Source organism: Narcine bancroftii, chromosome 10 (assembly GCF_036971445.1).
Source record: "Narcine bancroftii isolate sNarBan1 chromosome 10, sNarBan1.hap1, whole genome shotgun sequence".
Classification (NCBI taxonomy): Eukaryota; Metazoa; Chordata; class Chondrichthyes; order Torpediniformes; family Narcinidae; genus Narcine; species Narcine bancroftii.
In genome coordinates this window covers 82,828,601-82,844,324 of record NC_091478.1, presented here as the reverse complement: position 1 = coordinate 82,844,324, position 15,724 = coordinate 82,828,601, and the positions used below count along the sequence as shown (strand labels likewise).

Here is a 15,724-nt window from a genome sequence, read left to right as displayed (position 1 = left end):
TTCCACTTCTATTTTTTGAGCCTACTGCCATTCCCTCCCCATGCTCTCATTTTGCCAGTCCAGGTCTCCTCTTCCCCATCAAATTGCAGTTAGTCTGGTCTTCACTTGACCTACATTATATCACCCCACTTTTTGCTTACCCTATTATTTGCTATTGCTACATCCATGGATCCCTGATTTTGCCATTCCCTACCTCACCTTTGTGTGGGGAATTTCCCCAGTCTGTGCCTGAAACAGCTCTTCCCTGATATCTCTGATTTGTTTCCGGTTGATTGCTGGTTCCATTTTGCCTTCGATCAATTCCCCCTTAACACGTTGAAGTTAGCATAGAAAGATATCAAGTATTACGATGAGAAGGTTCACGATTAATAGCCACTGCCTGAAATTTACTCATATTTCAGTCATGAATTTCTTAGTTAACTTGTATCGGAATGAACAAGCTCAGGAAGAAAAAATCCAACCAGTCATTCGTTCAAAGATGGATTAGAATGGAGCAAAATATTGAACAATTGGAAGACTGAGCAACCTAATCACAAAATAATTGGACAGAGTTTCATTGAAAATTTTATGGAGACTTTATTTCAAAACCTTAGGAAACATTTTCGCATGGGTAATTGTTTTCCAATAGAAAGAAAATCACCATATTCATGAAAAAGCTATGCATGCAATTCAAACAGCTACAACCTTGCCATCAAAAAGTCATCAGTTAAATATTACTTGCATTATTTATCAAGATAATATACAGCCCGTTTATCTTGCAACAAATGGAATAAATGATGTTGAATTTAAATGAATATTCCGAGTCATGTACAATTTAATTTTTATTCTTGACATCGAGACAAACCAACACAATACCTTTTGTCATATTCACATAACTGTTACATTTGATACCACATTAAACAATACCCTAAGTGCACAGAGCTGTCTGGAAGCCTGTGATTTATTATGAAGAGAGAAGTCTATACATCAGTGTGTTGTGCTCTGCAGTCTAAAAAACTCATCTATATTCTATATTGCCAGCCTTTCTCAGTTAATATTCCTGTCAGCATTCTGTCCATGTGTTGTGTTGAATTTACTAGCACTGAGGCAATCATTTTTCAAAGATTGCACAAATAGTATCAAACAAATAGAGTTTCAGATTCCTACATTTCAAAAAATATCTATTTAAAAATATTAATTTAGAGCAGTTTTCAAACAATATTTCTCTTCAAAATATTTGAATATCAATCAGCTTTATGAAACATCAGGAAAAAAAAAATAGTTCTTTGTCAATTTTGCCACAAGTTACATTTGTACGCTTCATTTAATAAAGAAAAATAACTCCAGGTGCTCATAAATCAGCACAAGAAGGATTCTAAAATGGATGTTAGAAGGAAAGATTTAGAACTTGGAGGGTTCTGGAGAGTTTCTGACATGAGGAGTCAGGAATGATCAGAAACAACTCCAAGGAAAGGGCAGAGTTAGTTAAAAAGAAAGAGAATACACAGAGCCAGAGGAGCAAAGATCTCTGGAGGTGATGGTGGAAGCGATAAACCAGAAGAAAGGATTCCAAGATCAAATAAGAATTTTAAATTTGAGTCACTGAGAGAGAAAAAAAAACATAGCAAAGGTTGGTAATGAGGACAAATGTGATCGGCAAGTGAGATTTTTGTTATGGATACATTTGAAGAGCTTGGTTAGAGATGCAGCGAGTTCTGCAGCACTAATCTTCATTGCTACAGCTGGTGATGTTAGCTCCTCGCTGTAAAGGTTAAAACTTTGTGTTTTTGATTCTTAGTTAATTTTGTGCCTATCCATTTAAGGAAAAGTATTGTTTGTAGTGTTTCCATGGTGACTATGATGTAATATCCACACAGACTAAGAAGGAGACACGAGCTCAAGATCATTTTCTTTGAAATTGTCTCATTTTGTCTTGTTCTTTTTGCATCTCTTTAAAGTTGAATATCATATCTTCAAATATAGCCAAATGTTTTGTTTATTTATTGTTATGAAAATCTTAATGTGAAGTTATGCAAAATGTAAATTTGTTTTAGCAATGAATTAAAGCTACATAAAACTGCATCTACAAAGTTTGATTTATTGGATTAATAAGATAGTCATTCGGAATATCGTCCGCATGTTTCCTTGAAGATGACATGTTTTGAAATTAGGAAATAAGAGAACTTGGAAAGTGTCGTCTATACTCACTCTTTCCTGTAAACAGTTGAAATTTAGAACAGAAATAACTGGACAGAAGAACAATGAAACAACTGAATCTGGTTTCAAAGAAAAAGACGAGTTGTGGATAGATAGCAATGAGACATGTTCAAAGTGGAAATTGGGGATATTTATGATAGAATGGATATGGAGAGGTTTGATTAGTTTTGGACCAATTCAGATAACATTGGCCGTTAATGGATGGAGCAATGTCACAAACTGCTATTTGCAAGAATCATGAAAGCAGACAGAGGGTAGTGCAGAAGAGGAGGAAAGCATGCATAAAATTCTCAATCCATAGCTGCAAATTATATCATAATAAGGGTTGGAAGTAGAAAAGAGGAGAAAAGCCAGGACTGTACACTTGGGAACTCTGTTAGAAGTGTGAATGACACAAAAAGAACCCATTGCTCATATGTCTTAGATTAGGACAGGATACAAAACTGCGTAATGAAGTATTGCTTGCATCAAAGATTTCATTAACAGAAGAGGACAACGTTTCCATGTCTGGGCAATGGCAGCAGTCAAACTCCAATTACAGAGCTAGAAACCAGGAATGTAGTTCAGGGAGCAAAAACTGTCTTTTATAGAGAATATATTCTGGAGGCACCAAAGGGGAGTCAGAAAGACAGATTCAGGTATCAGGTTGTGAAAAGCCTTGGTTATGTTTGATTGGCATTCGGAAGTTGGGCAAATGATAGATTTTTCAAAGTCTAAGTCATTGTATTCATACGTAGGACTGAACCATTTGAAACTATCTTCATCACAAATATTAATTTGCTCGCAAAGATATCACAAAATGATTGAGATATCAATGTCACTCTAGTTTAGGATTGAATGATCTGGGCTCCAGAACTGTGTGCGTTTCAGGTCAAGTTATTCTGGTTATAGTTATAATTGTTTCATCTACCTGACTGAAACTTTTCCCTGACTGCCTAGAAGCTGACTCACTGATTCCAAGTTTGGAATTTGTCAGGGCTTTAGAACTCATCACAACATGAATAAAAGACCTAAATTCCAGTCATAAGCTACAAGTAGCAGTTCTTGAAATGAAGGCAACATTTGACATGGTGTGCCAAGCATCAACCAAGTTGAATTGAAGTCAGTTGGAAAACCAGACTTTTCTAACCTACAAAAGACAGATGGTTGTGATATTGGACACAGATCCTCGAGCCTGGAACAGTGCTGGAGGGGTTTCCTACTGGCATCTCAGTTATCTGACCCAACAACAAACTCAGAATTGGGTGGGGGGGTGTGGTGGGGGGGGGGAGTTCACTGCTAATTGTGCAATGTCTTTCAGAGATAATGAATCAGAGCATGCCTTCTGCACCATGATCCAGGCCCCAAATTGGAATGGGCTAATAAGAGGCAAATAAATTGGAATATCATGTGTATTCCCACTATTAAAAAGATGGTTTTAGAAGAGATTTACCAGAACGCTGACTGAATTACAAGGAGAGGGTAAGCAAACTTGAGTTTTCTTTGGAGTGTTGGAGATTGAGGGGCGACCTGTAAAAAGTTTATAAAATTAAGATAGGCATAGATTGGGTAGACAACCAGAATCTTTTTTTTAAACCAGGTAAATTGTCACAAATGAGAGGGGTAAAGGGCAAAAAGGATGTGTGGGGCAGGTTTTTAAACAAATTATACAGTGGTTGGAATGGGCTGCTGTAATTAGTAGGTGCAAACAGAATCAATAGCAGCATTTTAGAGACTTTTAGATGGATGTGAATATGCAGGCAATAGAGAGAGAGATTTTATAGTATTCAGTGGAAGAGATTCTGCTCAATTTGGCATCACATTTGACACAGACGCAAGTTCCTGTACTGTCCTAACCACACAGTTTAGAGAAAAAGCAATGAATACCCACTCATGATGTTCCAATTTATAAATACTGCAGAGTCCCATATTATCAAGAATCTGGTTGCCACTGTGTACCGTATTTAACCAGACCTGCAACAAGACTACATGATCCCAATCAGATGTGTGGTATTTTGTAGGACACGAGTCATCACTGATTTCTCAAAGCGTTTCCACCAGGCTTTTTGGATCTTATTGAAATATTCTTCGAATGCCTGGATGAATGCAACTCCCACAATTTTCAAACTTAACATTTAGTCAAAGGAGGCCTTTGGATTCACACCAAGCTCTACAAGCATTTATTTTAGGTGAATTATTCGTAGAATTCTATTTATTTAAATTGGCATACAGCATGGCCCACGAGTCCATGCTGCCCAATTTACACACAATTAACGAATTGGGGTGTAGGTTTCGAACAGTGGAAGGAAACTAGAGCCCCTGGTGAAAACCTATGCAGAGACGGGAAGAGCCCGGGTCTCAATCGGTAGTCCTGTAAAGGCATTGCGCTAAGAGCTACGCCAACCTTGCTGCCCCAAACTTCCAGAATCAGCAATAATAATGTGCTAGTAAAATCTAAAGTTGTTTAGAAAGTCTCAAAAATGTTCAACATTCCACTTGCAAATGGTCAAGAGTAGCACTTAAAACTCTCAGGGATGACATGACTATCTGGTCACTTGGGGGGGGGGGGGGGGGGCGGGGAATGTTGGTTGAAGTCATTTGAACTTTTGAATCCTTAACTTAATTGTCAATTAAGCAGTTCACTAAAATGCTATTATACATACTTGTTTCACAAGTAACCACAGTATACAGCTGAGACAGGCCCTTTGTCCCAACATGTCCATATTGATCAAACTAGTCCCATTTGCCTACACTCAAGTTAAGACTATTGTCATCTGATTGTACAAGTACAACCCAACAAAATAGTGTTCTCCAGTCCTCTGTGCAAAACTTGCAGGCACCCAACCAAACACATAGATAGACACACATTACATATGCAGGACAAGTATTTCAGCTATATATGTAACTAAATAAATATTTCTTTGTACATATGAGAGTTCATGAGAGCAGTTCCTTTGGTCTTTCAGCATTCTCACTGCCCACAGGAAGAAGCTGTTCTTCAGCCTGGTGGTGCTCGCCCTGATACTCCTGTATCTCTTCCCATTCAGCCTATACCCAACTAAAACTTTTGAATCCTTAACTTAATTGTCAACTAAGCAGTGCACAAGAACTTAAATACTTGTAAAGGCTCGTCACCTCCTGCAATCATTCAGGTCCACAAATGAGAGAAAGAAATACAAAATGACAATGACTGTACCTGTAATTCAAATGTTCCAAAACATGACAACTGCTGGCTCAGTTCCATGCAATGAGTTCTTTCAAGCCTGCACATTTTTTTTTGAGATTTTTACAGAAATCAATGAGAAAATATGAATCATGCACTTTTAGGACTGATCTTTAGGAAGCATTCCATACACGCAGATGAAGATAGCATACTTTCAAAAGTAGATCGAACCACAGGTTGTAAAGGGCAAGTTACAAGTTTAATATTAATGATACTGTGCTAATATTTCATTGAGTATACTGGCCTGTAATTTTGTTGGTGCCCAAGTGACCAGAGAAATTCGCTTGTTGGCCTGTCACCAAGAAATTCAATACTCTTTGAAAATGCTGTGTATAGTGCAGGGTCATTCGTTCACATTCTCCACCCATGCAAAGAGTGGAAATGATGTTTGGCAAGTTTATGGCAGAGACTGGGCCTTGGGATTGTGTGTAAGAAAAACCAGGTATAGGAGAATGAGTTACAATTAAATGGAAGGATTGAGGCAAAGATTGGTGGCCAGACGAAATCTAGTGACCTGTCAGGGGGAAAGGGCGTAGAGGAAGATGTAGCAATTGTCCGCTGGGGTTTGTGTCAGGTCAAAAGAAGATAATTAAGTGCAGAGAGTCAGCCAACAGGATGCAAGTTTGTGAAAAGGCTGGTGGCTGTGGATTTGGTGATAAAGGTCACAACAGAAGGGAACAAGAGGCTCAAGGATAAGAATTACTTGAGTGAGATTGACCCGAGTTAACCTCTCAATAATAGCATGGGGCCTGCCTGGAAAAGACCTGTGGGTCATGCAGAAGCAAGTTTCACAAACGACTGGAATCCTATTTCCATAGAGTGGTCTCTGCACCACACAGGCATTGACATGAGTAAATAAATACCTTTGCATGTCATCGTATCCCACTGCCCATGATTGGGTCTTTCCTATGTTACATGAAAGCCATGTATCCCAGGATGAAAATGGCATTGCAATTCACAACACAAGCCCCTAATTTTCACTTAGATATTTTTCACAAAATGATGTATAGTGTAGAACACAAATGATCCAATTTCTCCAGAACCTTTCATTCTCCTGGTGATTTTTACAATATTTCTTTGTCTTGTTTCCCCGTGCTTTAAAGACCATAAGACATAGGGGTGGAATTTAAAATAGACAAATTCCTTTTCTCAGGATGGCTTTGATGGTGTAACATGTATAAATTTAACTCTAGCTTCAAAAATTGAGGGTGACTTCATACATTGCTGTAGATGCTGTTGAGTTGAGAGTTAACTGCTTCAGCAAAAGATTCTGATGAAATCTCTGCCTGTGATTCGCTTTTGCAAGCAACAACATTGAAGAGCTCACAGGCATTGCATTAGCATTGATATAGGGTGCTGCTGCTTGAAATATCAAGTTTGTCATTTGACTGCACAAGTACAACCCGACGAAATAGCATTCTCCAGTTCTCAGTGGTTAAATGTCTGCGTGTTTTGCAGACATAAATACATACAGACAAATAATATGCATTTAAGACAAGTATTTATCAATAAGAACAAATAAATATTGCTTTTGTGCCAATGAGAGTCTCAGATGGTTAGTGTGAGCAGTTCCTTTGGTCATTCAGCAGTCCTACTGCCCATGGGAAGAAGCTGTTCCTCAGCCTGGTGGTGCTGGCTCTGATACAGGAGTATCACTCTTTCCCAGTGGGAGCATCTGAAAGATGCAGTGTGCAAGGTGGAAGGGGGTCCTCAATGATTTTGGGCACCCTCTTAAGGACAACAATCCCAGTACATCACAGCGATAGGGAGGAGGGACAGAAACTAAGTTACGAATTAGATCTCCACATTGAGCAGTGATGTTGGTCGGCAGAGGATGTGGTATTTACACTGGCGGGGTAAAAAGTTACCAAAAGGCTTGCCCTAAATGAAGCAAGTGAAAACAACATCCCAGAGTACAACAAAATAGAGAACACAGCAATTCCAAGAGAAGAATTGTGTCCAAGACTTGAGACACCTGCTACAGATAAGGTCTCATGAGAATGTAGATCAAATCTTAGCATTAACACTGCACACCCCCCCCACCCCATGTCCCCCGATGATCCTCTCCTGTCCATATCAGAGGATAACATGGGCTGTCTTAAGGAGAGTGAATCTGAAGAAAGTGTCTGGTCCAGAGAAAGTACCCAGCCGAGTATTCCGGCAGGGCCTGTTTCAAACAGATGTCAATCACACCAGTGCCTAAGAGTGTGGTCACCTGCCTATCGACCAGTAGCACTTACATCAACAGTGATGAAGTGTTTTGAAGGCCTGGCGTTCTTTTATTCCATCTTTTTATTAACCAATTATAGTAAACAACACATGAGGAGAATAGAATACAGAATCAGATAGTAAAAACAGAAACATTAACGTTTTGCAATACATAATACAACATAACATTGAACAATATTATCTGTTTCTCCTCAATTTGTAATATTCAAAATAATAAAATTGTTAAAACCCCACCTAACCTGACAAAATAAAGAAAGAAAAGGCAAAAAAAGGCTGGGCAGCCTAATCTGAGAGTTCACTACAACAGATCAATACAGGTATAAACTATTTATCTGGTCCTTGCCAATAAAAACAGCAGAAATCCAAAACAGTCTGGAAGATAAAGTCAAAATACAAATTAACTCATACGAAAATAGCTTCTAAAAAGATGCCAAGTCTCTTCAAATTTAATAGAGGTATCAAAAATGCAACTTCTAATTTTTTTCTAAACTTAAACATGACATAACTTGAGAGAGCCATTGCATCAAAGTAGGTGAATTAGGATCTTTTCATTTAACAAAATGGCTCTCTGGCCAACAGTGTAGTAAATGCTACAACCCATCTCTGCAACCATAATTCCAAAAATAGCAGTCAATGGATTAGGTTGCAATCTAAAACCCAGTTTAATTGAGAAAGTCTTGAAAATATCTGTCCAATATTTCTCCAATACAGAGCAAGACCAAAACCCATGCATTGGTGTTGAAGCATTTCAGCTTCTGTTTGAGAGGCAACATGGATCCATTTCAATTGGTTTATCGTAGCCACAGGAGATGCCATCTCACTAACTCTGCACAAAGCCCTGAACACCTGAATAGCAAAGATGCATACATCAGGATGCTCTTTATCGACTACAGTTTGGCATTTAACACCATCATTCCCTCAAAGCTGATCAGCAAACTCCAATATCTGCGACTCAGCACCCCACTGTGTAATTGGATCCTTGATTTCCTCAGCTCCAGACCACAATCGGTGCGGATTGGCAAGAACATCTCCTCCACAATCTCCATCAGTACCAGGAACCACAGGGCTTCATTCTGCTCGCTTTACACATGACTGTGGGGCTCTGTACAGCAACAACACTAACTACAAATTTTCTGTCAATACTAGGTACTAGGTTAAAAAAAAAGGGGTCAGCATGCAGGAGGGAAGTTGAAAATTTAACTGAATACTGCACCAACAACCTTGCACTCAATGTCACCAAACCAAGGAGGTGATTGTTGACCTCAGGAAGGGGAAAATCAGAGGTGAACGATCCAGTGATCATTGGGGGAACAAAGGTGGAGAGGGTGAGCAAGCTTATGTTCTTGGGAGTCACCATCTAGAAGAATCTTTCCTGAACCCAACACATTAATAGCATCATGAAGAATGCTTGTCAGCGCATTTACTTCCTCAGGAGTTTGTGGAAGGTTTGATACGACATCAGAACCCTGGAAATTTTTGACAGATGTGTGGTAGAAAGTGTGGCTACTGGCTGTATCACAGTCTGGCATGGGGACCTCAATACCCCCAAGCGTAAAGCTTTGCAAAAGGTAGTGGACACAGCCCAGGATATCATAAAACCCTCCCCTCCATCGAAAGCATCTATGGGGAATGCTGCCAATGGAGTGTAGCAGCAAACATCAAAGATCTACACCACCCAGCACATGCTTTGTCCTCACCACTACCATCAGGAAAGAAGTATAGATGCCTCAAGACATGAACCACCAGGTTTAGGAACATCTGCTACCCCACCACCATCAGACTCAACAATAAATCAATCTTATTTACGGACTTTTTGCACTTTATTTTTAATCCTCTCCATATTGCACAGTTTGTTTACATTTCTTTATTTGTTTAAATGTATACACTGTGTACAGATTTGGTAAATCTGCCTCGCCCACAGAAAATGAATCTGTGTTATGTGATGTAATGTATGTACTCTGACAATAAATCTGAAATCTAAATCTTACAACCGGAGGCCAAGGGAAAAAAAAATTAACGACATGGTCAAAAAAAGGATAGTTTCCTGATTGAGTATGGCAGGAATATTTTGTGTGGGCGAGCAAATAAGAGAATTCAGGAAAAGTTACTTAATACATTGGACCTAATTTTAAAGGGAAGGTGGAGGCTCCTGTGTAGAATAGAAGTGGCACTTAAAAATACAAGGTTGTTTTGGTCAGGGAAAAATTCAAAGTAGCAAGCTCAGAAATGGTGATGGCGGCAGGGTCATCTTATTTATGGTTAGGTCTTGTGGACAGTACGAGTGGGATTTGCAGAAAACCAGGTGATTACATGCAATCAAATGTCTGGAAAACTGAAAGTATTATGGGTGCAAAAGGCAGAAACTTTCTCTGTAAGCGTTATCGGGGCTGGCTGTTCAAGATAACGGGATACTAATTATTACTTAATCTTGAACCAAGCACTTTAAGAAAGATGGTTGTTTGCATTTATGGAACAGTTCCACTGGGATCCTGTACACATGTTAGAAACAGAGAATACAGAGGCTGAATAAACAATGCTAATTGGTATTCATTACAAACCCAAGTAGGATAAGAAGAGAAATACATTTGAGGTCACCGTGTTGTTTGATGAAGAAAATTCAAGTTTAGACACCAGTGCTGCAGCAATTCCATTTGTCAATGGTGTAATTACAATAATATTGTAACATTCCAAACACTTGATTTAGGCAAAGCAAATTAGTACTGGAGATGTCAGCACAAGGGAGGATGCAAGTGTTGAGGGAGATGAACAGTCAGGCTGTTAGTGTAGACAAATAGGGCCAATTGCCCATCATAGTTATGGCCCATTGGTGTGCACTCAGACAGAGGATGTGTATTTTTGAGAGGATCTTACCTCGAGCAGTGAAACAATTCATGACCCAGTCATGCCTTGAGATGCACTGATCTTAACCAAGGCATGCAACTATTCAAAGACAAGAAGATACCAAGCAGTGTCAAGCTGATAGAGCAGAGTTCCACATTATGATGAACAGTTTTATGGGTGCTGTGCATTGTGACGGAAAGACCAGAGTCATTTGAGGCTGAAAGTTAATTGATGCAAAGGCATGATTCAACAAGTAGGCATTTATTTGGAAACCTTCTCATTAGAATTCTCAATTGAAAAATACATCAAGGTCAATTATACTCTTCAGAACTGCATTTTCAAGCACTGTTCTATTACAAACATCTCTCCATATTCAAAACAAAGACTTGGGAGACACGGAGTAGAATCTAATTAACACAGCCCATGGTTGTACAGTCAGAATGCCTCCATCTGATGCCCATTAATAACCAGACTGGTTCTTCTTGAAGAAATGAAAGTTTTAAGGAACTCCTTAACCCTGAAGAACACTACACTGTGCAACTCCCTGGAACTTTAAGGTCCAGCCAGGAGAGTACTATGAATATAGGCGCCCTGTCACAAGGACAAATGGGTGAGGAAGGTTCAGTCAGTGATGGAATTTTTGCAGGTGGAATTTATGGACAGTCTGCCTGATAGAGAATGTGAGGGCTGAGCTGAAAGGTAAGTGGAGCATGGCCGAAAGCAAGTTAGATGTTTGGCAGAAGTTAGCAGGTGCTGTGCTCGAAGGAATTGATACCCTTTAGAACCAAGAGCTGCAGTGAAGTTGCATGACAGTGAATAATGACATGACATCTCCAGAAGTGGGTTTGGGATTGAGGAAGGTGGCGGCATTCAGAATGTATTTTCAGCATTACAGAAGGAATGCCTTTAAGATTCAAAGTCACAGTGCTGAGTGTTCTATTGTCTGTCAGTATTGGCTGGATACATGCCTATTTTGATATGGGATAAATTTGGATATACAACATGGTAACAGGCCCTTCCAGCCCACGAGCTCATGCTGTCCAAATACCCCAATTAATCTACAACCTCCATATATTTTGAAGGATGGGAGGAAACTGGAACTCTTGGAGGAAACCTATGCAGGCACAGAGAGAACGTACAAACTTCTTAGATAGTGCAACATTATTACAGCTCCAGCACAAATTGCAGCACTAACCATGCCACCCAAATATTTTTGAGTCTTGTGACACAATGGTACTGAGATTCTATAGAAGCAACTGAGGTGTCACTGCAAGATTGACAAATGAGCAGCAAAGGAAATGAAATCTAGATGAGATGTTCTGAATGGGAAGGTAGGCTGAAAATGGTGGAGTATGTCCAGTATGTATAGCTCAAGTCAAAAATATCGTTTCAGTCATGACCAAGCCAGCTGAGAACAATGGTACTATTTAAAAACCTTGATAACAGACAGTTAAGAGGAAGAATCAACAATATGCTTTAACTGTCTAGGGTAAGCCTTTTCAAGAGTCCACAAACAAGATTGGATTCGTGTAGTAATGTTGATTGCCTCAATCATAGACAATAGCAATGGGGAATTTGGAATAAGGCAAGTTCGGAGGAAGAGAAAGTTGTTAAAATGCTTGTTGTTTCAAGAGTTGTGGAATAGCCTGAATCAAGCACCAATTGAATTGGATGCTTTGTGAGAGTTCTGTAATGAAGTAAGGAGGCAGTTCAGAAGTTTTGAAATTTTGAGAGGAATGTGGCAGCAGGTATGGAGCCATTAATGTCAGTTCATTACAGTGTAAGCCAGAGTGCAGCATAGAAGTCAGAGTTGAAAGTATTGGAGAGGATCCAGAAAGTGAACACAAGTTGAAATCTTTAAGTATTGAACCAAATCCACACAGAGAACTTCATAAATGGTCTCAACAAAGTACAGTGCAACTTCTATCCTCTACAAGACATCCACATTCCAAATCCCTTGCAATATCCCCCACAATACCCGATACATGCAAAACTGCCTCATGAACCAATGTATCAAGATCTCTGTTTATTAACATTTACTCTCTTCTCACAATTCTCCTATTATTCCTACCAAGATGAATTGTTCTACATTGTTCATCAACTGCCATCTTCTTGCCCACTTACCAAACTGTCAAGATTTCTGCAGAACTTTTGCATTCTCCCAACAGCTCACTTTCCAAGTTAGCTTGTATTAATAGAAATCATGGATACTCTACATCCTGTTCTTTCATTTCAGTCAATAGCATAGATAATAAATAGTTGAGGGAACAGTTCCAATCCCTGTGAAACCATACTACCTAAACTGCACCAACAGAAAGTGACATGCAAATTTTTACTCTCTGTTTTCTGAATCTATCCATGCTAACTCTTTACCAGCCATCCCATGAGCTCTTGTGTGACCTTTTAATTGTAATTACGGTATTGTGTAGCAGAGCCTAGTCAAATGTTGATTGGAATTTCAAAAATGTGTCTTTGCTTGTTACATTCTCAAAATTGACTCTCCAATCACATTTTGATTTTTTGAGCAACCCATCACCACATCTATAGTGATGGATTTACCCTTACATTTGTTAAAGCTAGAATTATTTTAAAACTGGAGTATAACCTAGAGGTGAAAAATCAGAAAGAGATGAAAAATTTGCATCCTACTCCTGGACAATGGATCAAATCATCTCCTCACAGTACTGAACTGCATGCAACTTAGGATTTGACTTTCTTTTACCTTTTCCTTGTGACTTTGTCCTCAGCATTCCTAGTTGGTGTGATAAAGGAACTACTTTTTTCCCAGATTGAAGTGCATTGAAGATGCATATGTTAAGGACCACTGGGAATTGGAAGATAACAACGTCACAGGAATTTCCCATTAAATTGCAAAAAGTAGAAACATTGGATAATAGAAACATTTTGCACTAATGAGATTATGAATTCAAAAATCTATAATGTAGTCAAAATAGAGTTCATGATGCTATATGCAAGTAATTAGAAGAGGTATAAATTTCAAGGAAGTTCCTCAACTAATATCAGTGCAGGAGGTATGGGAAATGCAAGGAGTATGTGAGGCCACTGAAATAGTATGCTGTTTTACTATCAAAATCTATTCTCCTCCCTTGAATAGAAGGCAATAGACAAATGCCCTCTGCTACTTGTTCTACTACTGGCCTTTGCATCTTACAATAATGAAGGAAATCAATGATTCCATGTCTGCCCAATTGCCTGTTGTGGATGTCAGCTGCCTATATAGATCAATTTCAAAAACATTCTTCATGACGTCAATGTGCTCATCTGTGCTCTGGGATGTAAAAGGTATCATTAATTCGTCTACCATGTTTAAGCACCATTATTATGCTCTTCCCATTATGTGGCGATATTCACATGAACCTATTTGATCATGAGCTTCCAAATATACAGTTGGTTGTCATCCTTTGCATTTCATACCATCATTTCTGCTGATGCTCATCTTCCAGAACATTTGGTTACCACTATGCATGCAGTCTACACTAAACATTTATACCAGTTGCCTTGGTAACCATCTGTTTGTCGATTACTGCAACAGAATTGAATCTTTGCAATGTCTTTCTCCAAAGCAAATTACTTTCTGAACTATATTAAATCCAAACTGTTTGCCTTTCCACAGGTTTATCTTTTACTTCTTTAAAATGTTTTTAAAAATACATGTAGACCGCTAAATTTAAATGTGATTTTATGGATGTATTTTAATTATTTCTGGTGCTCCAGTGTATAATTTGTTGACAAAATATAGAAGAATAACAGGTGGGTAATGAAGTAAAAAGCAGCATATCTTTCAATGTTAGGTTATCTTAAGGTTCAAAGAACAAGAGTTTACCAATTTCTTTGAGCACCTCAAGTTGTCCAAACCTTGAAGCATGGTATGTGCCTGCGTCTCTGTCTCTCTCGCTCTCTATGTGCATGGTTGTCTGTGTCTGTTGACTTAGCTTTCCCTGTCTGTCTGCATATGTGAGACTGTGCATCAGTGCACTGTAAAACCTCAGAGGGACTTGACATATATTCCATTCCTTGACAGTTGGGGTTGCACAATTGACGTAATACTATTTCAGTAGCAGTGACCTGAGTTTGAATTCTGCACTATTGAGGAACTTGTATGTTCTGTCTTCAAGTGCATTTCCTCCAGGTGCCCCAGTTTCCTCCTACATTCTAGGGGGTTTGGTGGATTAATTGGTCATATATGTGTATTTGGGTGGCACGGGCACGTGGGCCCAAAGGGACTGCTATCTTCAAATTTTAAAAAAAATTAATTACATTTTTTTTTAAATTTAGACATACAGGATGGTAACAGGAGCTTTCGGCCCACGAGCCCGTGCTGCTCAATTACACCCAATTGACCTGCAACGCCGTTACATTTTGAAGGATCGGAGGAAACCGTACCCCCTGGAAGACATGGGGAGAACGTACAAACTCCTTACGCACAGGACAGGAACCCCCTGCTTCGAATTCTGGCGCTGTAACAGTATTGTGCTAACTGCTATGCTAACCACGCTGCCTTAAATTAAAAAAAAATTAGTGAGTTAGTTGAATGGGATCTCTTCACATATCAAAATGAAGTACTAAATAAAATTATGTCCACAAATAACCTTATGGAGCAACTCTTTCCTCTAATGTTAATTTTCACAATGTTTATCAGATCATGCAGTAAATTTTGTTATATTCTGCTTGGTCTATATACAGGTTGTTTGATGTCAGTGGTAAATGACTGATAATAAAATTATGTTTGGGAGCATTTGAATTAATAATTATGAATAAAACATGAAAACAAATCATATTTTGTGCAAACAGTTGATTGGTATAGTCATGTAATTTGAACATAATTCAGAAATTATTGAAGCTTGTTCAAATTATACAATTTTGCATAAGACTTGCATTTGAAGTTGAGAATTTAAGCAATATTTTAGTAATGTGAATATTTATGTACATGGTGCTTAAAGGTCTATGGAAAACAGAACAAATAGAATTCAGCAACATTAACCAAATGTAAAAATACATGGGATTCATAGTGAATTGATAGTTTGGATTTGAAATTGGCTTGCCTGTAGAAGGCTGAAGGGAGTAGTGAAAGGGTGTTTGCACAAGGTCACAAAATATAGGAGCAGAACTGTAGGCCCATCGGCACGTGTGATTGGAAATCAGTGAGCAGTGATGTTGCACAGTGATTCAGTGATGGAATCCCTGTTGTCTGCATATAAATTACTTATATGAAAAAAAAATAGATGAGTGAGCCAG

The 15,724-nt window shown here is 38.7% G+C and overlaps 1 long non-coding RNA gene across 1 annotated transcript in view; it reads left to right on the top strand.

Annotated features, from left to right (window-relative positions):
• Window positions 1-15,214, top strand: part of LOC138743984 (uncharacterized) — a 37,356-nt gene extending 22,142 nt beyond the window's left edge. Inside the window, exon 3 of the long non-coding RNA XR_011345162.1 lies at window positions 14,765-15,214. This is a non-coding gene — a long non-coding RNA (uncharacterized lncRNA). The remainder of the gene's footprint in view (window positions 1-14,764) is intronic.
• Window positions 15,215-15,724: the final 510 nt, after the last annotated feature.